Below are 12,845 nucleotides of genomic sequence, written 5' to 3'. Positions count from 1 at the left end.
CTGTTGTCAATCAGTGACCCAGGGACACAGGTACACAGTTTTTTGAAAGTAGCGTCACGGGTAGACAGGCTGGTGAAGCAGGCGTTTGGGATGGTCACCCTTCATTGGGCAGAGCATTGAGAGTAGGAGTTGGGATGTCATGGTGTATCTGTAGAGGACATTAGTGAGGCCACTGTATAAGCATTGTTGATTATCTGGAAAAAATCAACTTGTTCACGTATGTCCTTGAGGGAGGGATATATGATATTTTTACCTGGTCTGGCTCACATGTGACTCCAGTCCCACAGCAATATGGCTGGCTCTGAGTTGCCTCTGGGCAATTAGCAGGAGGGCAATGGATGCTGGTCCATCCGGTGATATCCTTAGGCCTTGAATGAATCAATGAAATATACATATGTCAATCCCTACCTTGGCAAACAGCTCTGCTGCAGCAATCCGTACTGGCTTTGTAACGTTGTTCAGGCCTTTGCCCCTCTCTGTAACACTCTCACCACCTCCAGCACCTTCAATTCTCCCTGTTCCACTCCTCTGATTAAACACTGACAATATTTCCTCTTCCTACTGCACTCCTCCACATTTCTAAATGTTGGTTACTTCAGAATTGATCGGTTCTTTTTCATCTCTTAATCAAATCGGCCAAGACCGTCTGAAGTGGGAAGGAGCATTGGGAAGGTGTCGAGCACATCGAGACTTTCTGTGGGGAAAACGGGAGTCCAGGAGAAAACAGCACAAGGAGCGCGCTGTCATGTCAACACCCCACCCACCCCCTTTCCACGTTCACCTTCTGCCTCAAGTGTAACAGAGTCTGTGGAAGGCCACATTGGTCTGTACAGCCAACTCCAGACTCCCCCACCCCCACTGAGAGTGGGAGAGAGTCAGCCTCATCTGTGAGCCACTGCCAAAGAGATGATGAGATAGGAAGGTTGAATCCCCTCACAATTATCCCAGTGTCTTTGTTACAAATTCAAACAATTCCCTGTTGATGCAGTGTTTAATAATGTCATATCACTCACTATCTCTCCATGTGGTATCCCTCACTGTGTCAATCTATTTACTGCCTCTGTCAGCATTTCTCTCTCTTACAGATGGTCTGAGATCCTGAGTCAACAGAATTGTCCATTCCAGAGAGATGCAGCAGCACAGGCAAGGGATGAGACTGGGATTATGGAGATCTCTGCTGGACTCAGTGCCACTCTGCATGTGTTATCCTCATTGCATCAGTCTAATTTCCCATTCTGTCTATTTCTGTCTCATGCAGGTCATCAGGATGTTCCTAACTCCTGTCTCATCCATCACCTCATTGAAACTGGTTGGTCAGCCAAGAGAAATGGAGAGGGAGATCTGGAGCCTTCAGTAATTCCTGCAGCTGGTAAGATCACTCACAGTAAACAGCACAGGGTGGAGGTAGACCAGGAAGACAGGACAGAGATATAGAGCTGGGTAAGGAACAGCAACATTCTAGACTTCATTCTCACCATCTTGTGAGGGTCCTGCTTTCACCTCTTCTGTACTAGTCCTCAATGCGACAGCACAGGGGATCGCAGGCATCAATCCTGGCCCATGCTGTGTTCGTGATCTCTGTAATATCCTCCAGTCCCGATAATCCTTCCTCTGTTTGAAATCTCCTCTAGTCCACATCATTCTCTGTGTCTCTGTCTCTGTCTCTGTCAGGTTCTCCAGTCCCTAACACCCTAATCCCTAACCTTCTCCAGTCGGTACTAAATTCCTTCATCCCTGTAAACCCTGACAGCCCTGTCTATCCCTGTAAGCTCCTCCCACCAATACCACCCTCCATGTCAATGTATTTGTCTTTAACTTCTCCATCTGCCCCTATCTATGTAATCTTCTCCAGCTCCTACAACCCTTCCTTAGCTGTGAAAAATTTGTAATCTCCTTATCCTTCTCCAATTCTTTGCTCTTTATCTTGTTAAATTTCACCTTCATTCCCGACACCATACCCCTCCCGACCACAGGAACCTCTTTCAGTTTGTGCAACCCTCCCCATTTGTGTAACTGTCTCCAACCCAGTAACCTGGAATTCTCCATTGCCTTCCTATCTATGTAGCCTCCAGCGCCTAGAAGCCTTCTTATATCTGTAAATGTCTTCAATCACAACAACCTTCCATATCTCTGTTAATATACACAATAATCTCCTAGATGAAACAGCCCCCTGTCTGTGTCTCTCAGTCTGCCTGCCTCTTCCTAACTCCATCCCTATCCCTATCTCCAGAATCTAATCCAGCTCCCTCTCTCTCTGTAAATTCCTCCAATTCCCAAACACCTTTGTCCCTCTGACATTCTTGACCAGATGTAACTGTGTTTAATTCTTAGCCTCCCTATCTCTGTAACCTCTACCCATCTGTCCAACCCCCCACTACTGAGGTGCGACTCCCTGTATTCGCCATAAGGGAGATGGAATGACAGTGAACAGATCTGATGGAACTGTCATTACGGAGGTGTAGCTGCAGAATGACCATTGCTGGGAAGTGAATACGAAGGGTTGTTGGGATCGAGCTACAGAGTCAGAGAGATGTGCAGCATGGAATCCGACGCTTCGGTCCAACCCATCCATGCTGAGCAGATATTCCAACCAAATCTAATCCCAATATGCGGACTAGGCAAAAAGCCAACAAGTTGTGAAGAAAGTATGAGGTTAATGCATTAATGAGACAGTCATGTGGATCTGAATATCAAAAGTGGAGCTGAGAATAAGCAAGCAGCAGCAACCATTAGCAGGAATTCTTTTGTAGGCACCAAACAGTGATGGGAATGTCAATATGGTTACAGTCAGGACGCTCAGTGTACTTATGGCAAGGGCAGTACAGTAACTGTGTGACAGTGGTCTCTATGGCAACGAGCGTGTTGGATTTAATTTGTTGGTGTAAATATAAATGGCAGAATTGTAAGGGTGTAGGAGGGGTGTAGTGGTATAGGGGATATGGTGTATTTGAATTATCAGAAGCCTTTATGCAAGTTTTAACAGGGAAAAGAACGGACAAAGGAAGCACATGGTGAGGGGAAGAAACTGACAGGACAGCGTACCTGCAGAGTTACTGCCTTTGCTGTTTGAATTCATGTATCGCTGGATATCGGAGTGCATTTATCAGATTTAAAGGTTACTGCAGATTATAGCAATAAATGCTTCTGCTTGTGAGTCCTATCAGATCGAATAGATTGGTTGGAGAGACAGTTTAAGACAATACAGAATTGGTAACACAACAGTATGTGATGGATGGCAGTTATAGGAAGAGGGACAGTCTCAGATAGAGTTACATAGATGGGTTAACTCCAAAAAAGGCAAGAGAGTTTGGTAGCTAGTGCAGGAGTCTTCTGTGGCTCTCCCTATTTTAAACAAATATGCTGTTTTGGAAAATGTAGCGGGTGATGGATTCACAGGGGAACGTTGCACAAACAGACAAGTTTGTGGTATGGAGACTGGCACTAATGCAACAAGGGATACGTCGGATTCCACGAAGTCAATTGTGTTAGGGGACTCGCTAGTCTGAGGTACAGACAGACGGTTCTGTGGACAGCAGAGAAATAAGCAGATTAGTGTGTTGCTTCCCTGGTGCCAGGATCAAGGATATCTCAGAAAGGATGCAGAATGTTCTGACAGGGGAGAGGGTCCAGCAAGAGGTCATTGACCAAATTGGAACCAACGACATAAAAAGGGAAAACGTTTGAGATTATGGACGGAGATTGCAGGGTGATAGGCAGAAATTTAAAAAAGAGGATCTTGACAGTAATAATATCTGTATTACTCCCGGCGCTATGAGCTAGTGAGGACAGGAATAGAGGGATAGAGCAGATGAATACATGGCTTTGGAGCTGGTGTATGGGAGAAGTATTCACATTTTTGGATCACTGGAATCTCTTTTGACGTAGAAGGAACCTGTACCAGAAGGACGGATTGCACCTAAATTGGAAGGGGGCGAATATACTGGCAGGAAGATTTGCCACAGCTGCTCGAGAGGTTTTAAACTAGTTTGGGCGGTGGGGGGTGGGGGGGGGGGGGGGGGGGGGGAGCTGGGGGCAGGGAGATAGTGAGGAAATAGATCAATCTGAGATTGGTAAACTAAGAGCAGAAACGAGTCAAACAGTCAGGACGGGCAGGGACAAAGTAGGACTAATAAAGTAAACTGCATTTATTTCAATGCAAAGGGGCCAAATAGGGAAGGTAGATGAACTCAGGGCATGGTTAGGAATATGGGACTGGGATATCATAGCAGTTACAGAAACATGGCTCTGGGATCGGCAGGACTGGCAGATAATGTTCCAGGTTACAAATTCTACAGGAAAGATAGAAAGGAAGGCAGGACAGGAGGGGGAATGGAGTTTTTGATCAGGGATAGCATTACAGGGGTACTGAGGGAGGATATTCCTGGAAATACATCGAGGGAAGTTATTTGGGTAGACCTGAGAAATAAGAATGGGACGATCGCCTTATTGGGATTGTGTTATAGACTCCCTAATAGTCAGAGGGAAATTGAGACACAAACTTGTGAGAAGATCTCAACTATCTGTAAGAAAGTAGGGTGATTATTGTAGGAGATTTTAACTTTCCAAACATAGACTGGGACTGCCGTAGCGTTAAGAGTCTAGATGGAGAGGAAGTTATTCAGTGTGTACAAGGAAATTTTCTGATTCAGTATGTGGATTAACCTACTAGAGAAGGTGCAAAACTTGACCCACTCTGGGGAAATAAGGCAGGGCAGGTGACTGAGGTGTCCGTGGAGGTGCACTTTGGGGCCAGCTACCATAATACCATTAGATCTTAAATAATTATGGAAATGGATAGACCAGATCTTAAAGTTGAAGTTATAAATTCGAGAAAGGCCAATTTTGACAGTATTTGGCAAGAACTTTCAAAACCTGATTGGGGGCAGATGTTCACAGGTAAATGGACGGCTGGAAAATGGGAAGCCTTCAGAAATGAGATAACAAGAATCCAAAACAAGTATATTCCTGTTGGGATGAAAAGAAAGGCTGGTAGTATAGGGATTGCTGACTAACTAAACGGTTTGATTCATAAAAAGAAGGAAGCATATGTCAGGTATAGACAGGATAGATCGAGTGAATCCTTCGAAGAGTATAAAGGCAGTAGAAGTATACTTAAGAGGGAAATCAGGAGGGCAAAAAGGGGACATGAGATAGCTTTAGCAAGTAGAATTATGGAGACTGCAAAGGGTTTTTACAAATACATTAAGGACAAAATCATAACTATGGAGAGAATAGAACCCCTCAAAGATCAGCAAGGCAGCCCTTGTGTGGAGCTGCAGGAAATGGGGGAGATACTAAACGAGTATTTTGCATCAGTATTTACTGTGGAAACTGATATGGATGATATAGAATGTCAGGAAATAGATGGTTACACGTTGAAAAATGTCCATATTACAGAGTAGGAAGTGCTGGATGTCTTGAAACGTGTAAAAGTGGATAAATCCCCAGGACCCGAACAGGTGTACCATAGAACTCTGTGGGAAGCCAGAGGAGTAATTGCTGGGCTTCTTGCTGAGACATTTGTACCGTTGATAGTCACAGGAGAGGTGCCAGAAAACTGGAGTTTGCCAAACGTGGTGCCACTGTTTAAGAAGGGTGGTACGGACAAACCATGGAACTATAGGCCAGTGAGCCTGACGTCGGTGGTGAGCAAGTTGTCGAAGGGAATCCTGAAGGACAGGATGTACATGGAGTTGGAAAGACAAGGACTGATTAGGGATAGTCAACATGGCTTTAACCGTGGGAAATCATATCTCACGATCTTGATTGAGTTTTTTGAAGAAGTTACGAAGAGGGCAGAACAGTAGATGTGTTCTATATGGACTTCAGTAACGCGTTCGACAAGATTCTCCATGGAAGACTGGTTATCAAGTTTACATCTCACGGAACACAGGGACAACTAGCCACTTGCATACAGAACTGGCTCAAAGGTTGAAGACAGAGGGTGGAGGTGGAGGGTTATTTTTTAGACTGGAGGCCTGTGACCAGTGGAGTACCACAAGGATCAGTGCTGGTTCCTCAATTTTTTATCATTTACGTAAATGATTTGGATGCGAGCGTAAGAGGTATTGTTAGTAAGTTTGCAGATGACAACAAAATTGGAGGTGTAGTGGACAGCGAAGAGGTTTACCTCAGAGTACAACAGGATCTTGATCAGATGGGCCAATGGGCTGAGAAGTGGCAGGTGGAGTTTATTTGAAATAAATGCGAGGTGCTGCATTTTGGGAAAGCAAATTTTAGCAGGACTTCGACATTTAATGGCAATGGGTGTGTTGCTGAACAAAGAGACCTTGGAGTGCACGTTCATTGGTCCTTGAAAGTGGAGTCGCCGGTAGGTAGGATAGTTAAGGTGGTGTTTGGTTTGCTTTCCTTTATTGGTCAGAGTATTGAGTTTTGGAGTTGGGAGGTCATGTTGCGGTTGTACGGGACACTGGTTAGGCCACTGTTGGAATATTGCGTGGAATTCTGGTCTCCTTCCTATCGGAAATATGTTGGGAAAATTGAAAGGGTTCAGGAAAGATTTACAAGGATGTTGACAGAGTTGGAGAATTTGAGGTATAAGGAGAGGCTGTACAGGCTGGGGCTGTTTTCCCTTGAGCGTTGGAGGCTGAGGGGTGACCTTCTCGTGATGTACAAAATTGTGAAGGGCATGGAGAGGATAAATGGAGAAAGTCTTTTCCCTGGCGTCGGGGAGTCCAGAACTAAAGGGCATAGGTTTAGGCTGAGAAGTGAAGGATGTTGGGTGGCACAGTGGTTAGCAATGCTCCCTCCCAATGCCATGAGACTCAGGTTCAATTCCCGCCTCAGGCTGTGTGGACTTTGCACATTCTCCCTATGTCTGCGTGGGTTTCCTCCCACAATCCAAACTTGTGCAGGCTAGGTGAATTGGCTATGCTAAATTGCCTGTACTGTTAGGTGTAGGGGGAAGGATCTGGGTGGTTTGTGCTTTGGTGGGTCGCTGTGGACTTCCTTCCACACTTAAAAAAATGAAAACGTGAAAGAGACCTAAGGGGCAACTTTTTCACACATACGGTGGTACGTGTATGGAATGAGCTGCCAGAGGATGTGGTGGAGGCTGGTACAATTGCAGCATTTAAAAGACATTTGGATGGTTATATGAATAGGAAGGGTTTGGAGGGATATGGGTCGGATGCGGGCAGGTGGGAATAGATTGGGTTGGCTATCTGCTCGACATGGAAGGGGTGGACTGAAAGGTCTGTTTCCATGCTGTACATCTCTGTGCCTCGATAACTCACAGAGTGAGTTTGTAAATGCAATTAGTGTGAATGGTATTTGGAGCAATACATGTAATTGGAAAGTTAAAGTTAGGTTGGAGTTTGTTTAAAGGGATTGGAATATAGAGGTAAAGACATCATGAATCAGTTGCATAGAGTGTTGGTGAGAGTGTACCTGAGGTATTGAGTGCAGTGTCGGTGACCTAATCTAAGAAAGATGACACTGATCACAGAGGACGTGCAATGGACATTCTCCAGATTAATTCCTGAGATGACAAGATTTTCTGATGGGGAGATTTTTCCTGCGACCTCTCCAGTTTCAAAGCATGAGAGGTGATCGCAGTGAAATTTCAAAAATCTATGATTCATGTGATGAGGTGGAAATAAACAGGATGTTTCTCTAGCTGTCTACTCTATATTTAAGGCAAATAATGACAGGATAAGGGATATGCCATTTAAGACCATAATAAGGCGGAAATTCTTCCCTCGGAGGGGACTGACTAACACAGGGGCATGGAAGCCTACTGGCAGGGCAAGATTAAGGAGAATCCCCAGATATTCTTCACGTATATCAAGTGGAACAGAACAACCAGGGAACATGTAGGGTCTATTAGTGACTTGGCAAGTTGTATCCAAACTCAACTTCATGGGAGAAGGCTGTTTGTGTGACTGGAGCCCAATTTCCCCGGTGTACCCGGTAGAGATCAGTGCTGTGTTCCGTATTATTTGTGGTATTCATAAGTGATGTGAATGTGAAGTGGGTAGGGGGAGTGTGATAAGTAAGTTTGTGTTTGACACAAAGATTGGCTGTGTGGTTGGCAGTGAGGAGGGAGGTCTTATATTACAGGAAGATACAGATAGAATGGTCAGATGGTCAGATCAATGGCAAATGGAACGTAACTCTGATAAATATGAGGTGATGCACTTTGGAAGAAGGAAACAGACAGGGGAGGACTCAAAGAACGGCATCACACTAGGAAGCTCAGAGCGTGCTTCTCCACACATCCCTGAATGTGACTGGATATGATAATTGATGAGTTCAGCATGACTGTAGATAAAGCCTTTATTCATTGACCCAAAGATTATCCGAGTTTTATATAGCACTTCGGTAAGGCCAAATGAAATATTGTGTGCAGTTCTAGGAGCCGCGTTACAGGAAGGATGTGATTGTACTGGATGAGGTGCAGAAGAGATTCACCAGAATGCTCCCTGGGATGGACCATACGAGCTGTGGAGAGAGGCTGGGTAAGCTCGAGTTATTTATTTTGAAGCAGAGGAAGTTAAGTTGGAATGTAATTCAGATTTAAGATTACAAGGGGCATGGACAGGGTGAATAGACAACAGCTGTTCTTTTTAGTCAAAGTTTCAGATTCTTTACAGAGTGAAACCAGGGAATGGAGAATGGAGAACAGAGAAACATGACACAGCTACTTCACTTCTGCCTTCACAGAAAAATGCATAAACAAAGCCTTCCCAGCAATAGGAAAAAACCTGAGTCTGATGAGAAAATGATTTGGAATGAAACTAGTAAATAAACTAATTTGGAGAAATTATTGGAACTGAAAATAATGGGCATAGAAAAAAAACAACACAGATTGATGAAATGGGAAACATTTGAGAAACTCACTGGTAGATTAATTAAAGAAAATACAATAGAGGCACTGAACTAGGATTTTCAGCAAGGATTTTAATAGAGTCCCAACCCTAGTAAGCAAAGTAAAAGCACATGGGAAAGGGGGTAATATATGAACATGGAGTTAAAATGGGAGTGTTGACAGGAAACAATGAGGAGGAATAAATGGATGGTTTTCAGTTTGGAAGGCTCATGAGTCATCACAATGATTGATGCTGGGGCGCCAGATATTCACAATACATCTCAAACATCTCGTTGAGGGATTCAAATGCAAAGTTTCCAAGTCTGCTGACGGAACTAGGATTTTGAAAGTGAGGAGAATGTGAAAAAAACTTAAAGGAGAATGAAACAAACGGAGTGAATGAGTAAACATGTGGCAGATGAAGAGCAGTGTGGATAGATGTGATGTTGTCTACTTTGTTGTGAAACACTAAAGTTCCAGCCAACCATTGGAAAAGGAAGTGGTTGAGAAATGTCGATCTATGAAGGGAACTGCACTTTTCTTCTGTTATTGTTTAGACAGACATCTGTGTTCCATGCAGGGCAGTGAGTTCTGCAGAAAGAAGCCAATACAGGGAATACATTGGCACACAAACCAGTTTACACAGACCCACCAAGTTAGGAGCTGTAACATTGAAAAGGATCTGGGATCTCCCTGTACACCAGTCACTGAAAGCAATATTGCAGGAGCAGAAAGCAGTCAGGAAGATAAATTGTTGTTGACCAACATTTCAGAAGGACTGGAGTCCAGGGGTAAGGGTGTCTCAGTGCAGCTGTACAGGCCCTTGGTGAGACCTCAACTCGAACATTGTGCAGTGTTGTGTGCAGTTTTGGTCTCCGTACCTAATAAAGAACAAACCTGACATTGAGGGAGTGCAGCGAAGGATGACCAGACTGATCTCTGGGATGACAGACTTTTTGTGGAGCAGAGTTTGGGGCAACTGAGCCTGTATCGCATGGGGTTTAGGAAGATGAGTGGAGATCTCAGTGAGATATATAAAACACTGACAGGGTGAGGTAGATTGGAAGCAGTGATGATAATTCCCCTGGCTGGGAAGTCTAAAACAAGAGGCCGCAGTATTAAATACAGATGGGTCACATTGCATTTAGATACGAATAAATGTCTGCACTCAGAGACTGGTGAACCTGGGAATTCTCTCTCACATAAGGCTGTGGAAGACAAGGCACTAAAGACTAATAAGGATGTCTAGACACCAAAGGATGGGGGAGAGGGCAGGAGTATGGTGTAGAAATAAAGGGTCAGCAATCATTATATTGAATTGGATAGCAAACTCGACAGACCAAGGGGACGACCACAGTTCCTATTTTATAGCTTCACAAGGTTAATCACATTAAGGGGTGTTTAAAGTGTGTGGGGAATGTGGATTGAGGAGATGTTCAGACATTAACTAGAATGGGGCAGGCTCAGTGTGCTGTATGGCCTATTACATTCCCGATGTTTCTGTGCGGTTTGTGGGAAAGCTCTGTAAATGTTGTCACAAGTTCACAGATGTTAGGAAGGACGTCTCTGCTGGCTCAACAGGACTGTGTTTCCCGTTCCCTTTTCCATACCGAGGTTGGGGGCTGGGTGTTCTGTCAGGTTTTATCCTTTTAGACTTCAGAGCAGTTTGATACGATAGAGTGTCTTGCTTGGCCTTTTCAGAGACCATTGAAGAGTGCATCACATGTCTGTGTGTTTGGAGTCACTTTTAGGACAGACCAGGAGAGCACGGGAGATTCACTTCCTGAAAGTACATTGGGGAAGGAAATTGGTGTTTACAATCGACATTGACTTTTCCAAAACAGCACCATCTCCACATGGGGACCGATCGGAAACCACACTGAGCAAGTTTATGTCTGTGCTGCTTGACAGCTCTATCAAAACGAACTCCCAATTTGACTATCATGATGAGGCTGAGAGGGTTGTAATTGTCCAGATTGTAATTATTCCCCGACACTGAGTAATTTTCCACATTGCCAGGGAGATGTCAGAGTTGTAGCTGGAAGGAAACCGCTTCCCCAGGGGCACGGCTTGTTGTACAGCACAAGTCTTCAGTCCTATTGCAGGAATGGGGTCAGGACTCATTGCATTTGCCTCTCTACTGTGTTCAGCTTTTTCTTCATGGCACGTGCAGCGAATTGAATTGGTTGAAGACTGATCTGTGATCCTGTGGGCATCATGATGACGGTGAATTGAATTATCGACTCAACACCCCTGGCTGAGGATGGTACAGATACTATTTCCTTGTTTTTTACACTGATGTGCAGAGCTGATCCATTGATAGAATGGGGATAATTGTGAAGCCCTCTCTAACAGTTAGTTGTTTAATCGACTATCACGATTTTTGGCCAGATATGGCAGGCTGCAGAGGTTTCATCGGGGTGTATTGACCTTGTGACAATCTCTCTCTCTCGATCGTACGATTTGGTTTTATTTGATTTGATAGGATTCATTGTCGCATGTATCTAAGTAGAGTGAAACTCTTTGTTTATACACAGTTCTGGCAGATCATAGTGAGGGTTGGAGCTGCCTTTTTTTAGAGACATGGAGTGGCCGAAAATTAAAAGTCTACTTCAGCTGTCTGTTTCTGAAGAGCCACAAAATAGACAGAAATTAAAATAGATTGCTTCAGCATCAGTGAAAAAAGGGCCTTTGAAAAGGGAATTATTCCAAAGCAAAAGAAAGGATAATCTGATTCGCAAGATTCTGAAACATGCCAATATAGTGGTAAAGAAGGTTCTTTTTAAAAAAAAAGATGATTTGTAACAAAACACAGATGAAAAAATGAAATTGTAGCACAAAAACTTTAAAGAATCACTACAAAAAGTAACTTATTCTGATCTCAGTAAGGATTATTTTCATCCACAAAAACAGCATCTCAAGTTATCTTTCAGAAGCTAGCTGTGCCTTTGAAACTGTTTACAATAGTAATAAGTTCTAGTTAAATATCTGGTAAATAATCATGGACACAGATTTCAACATAATAATAAAACCTTAAAGAGATGCCTGGCTTGTCTTGTCGAATTCACGAAGAAAAAGGTTAACCGTGGAAATAATAATATTACGTATTTTGTATCAGAATCAGCTTTTTACTGTAAAATGTGATCACGGAATTTGATAAGAGATAGCCTGCCCAATGGAGAATAGAACTCATGCAATCCTTCAAGATAAACAATGGGGGATATGACTGAAAAGAGCACAGCCCCGAACTTTGGAATGCATTATAGAAAGATCCCAAGGCCTAGAGATACCAACAATCGTTAAACTTCCGAAACAAATAAAAACCTCGGGCTGTCCCTGGGAGTGTCCATCAATGATCAGTTGTTTTACAAGATTGATTCTGCAGAAGGGGAGTGGAGGGTACGCTGACAAAGTTGTTTATGATCATTGCAACACAGAACGTATAAAAATACTGTCTTTTTACTGTAAACTCGAAGTGTGTCATTGATTTGCCGTCTGATCTGAGCTAGAGATTAAGGAAACGATTGTCTTCTCATGTCAAAGTCAGATTCGAGGAAGATCCTTTGGTATTCTCCCAGCGTTAACCAGGTTTTGCTTGAATTAAAGTCCATTCCGTGCCTGTGTCCTGTCTGCCTCCAGAGTCTTTGTCCCTCGCTGGGGAATCTCGCTCCTACAATAAGCAAGGACATACAGATCATAGGGTAAAGGAAAAACTTAGACTGAGACATACAGGCTACACCAGAAAGGGCATGCAATAGGCAACATCAATGTGAGCAAGATCAGCATTATTTGAAGTTAGAGAGCCCATTCCTCATTTTAATCGTGGGCTGGGACGATGCTGTTCATGAGCCGCTGGTTTGTGTGTTCAAGATTCTGTATTGTCTGCATGATGGAAGAGATTGCAGGAGATCCAGGGTGAGATGGGTCTTTGATAATGTTGTCAGCCTTTCCACGGCAGTGAGCTGTGTAAATGGAGACAATGGATGGGTCGTTGGTTTCCGTGATGGCATGGGCT

General features: G+C 43.8%; 1 long non-coding RNA gene across 1 annotated transcript; it reads left to right on the top strand.

Annotated features, from left to right (window-relative positions):
• Positions 1 to 1,262: 1,262 nt before the first annotated feature.
• On the top strand, positions 1,263 to 11,245 carry LOC140493967 (uncharacterized). Its single transcript, XR_011963811.1, has 3 exons — positions 1,263 to 1,440; positions 8,372 to 8,480; positions 10,981 to 11,245. It is a non-coding gene; the product is annotated as an uncharacterized lncRNA (long non-coding RNA).
• The last annotated feature ends 1,600 nt before the right edge of the window (positions 11,246 to 12,845 follow it).

The sequence above is a fragment of the Chiloscyllium punctatum genome, chromosome 23 (assembly GCF_047496795.1).
Source record: "Chiloscyllium punctatum isolate Juve2018m chromosome 23, sChiPun1.3, whole genome shotgun sequence".
NCBI lineage: Eukaryota > Metazoa > Chordata > Chondrichthyes > Orectolobiformes > Hemiscylliidae > Chiloscyllium > Chiloscyllium punctatum.
The sequence above is the reverse complement of the archived record's forward strand: the minus strand, read 5'-3'. Positions and strand labels throughout refer to the sequence as shown.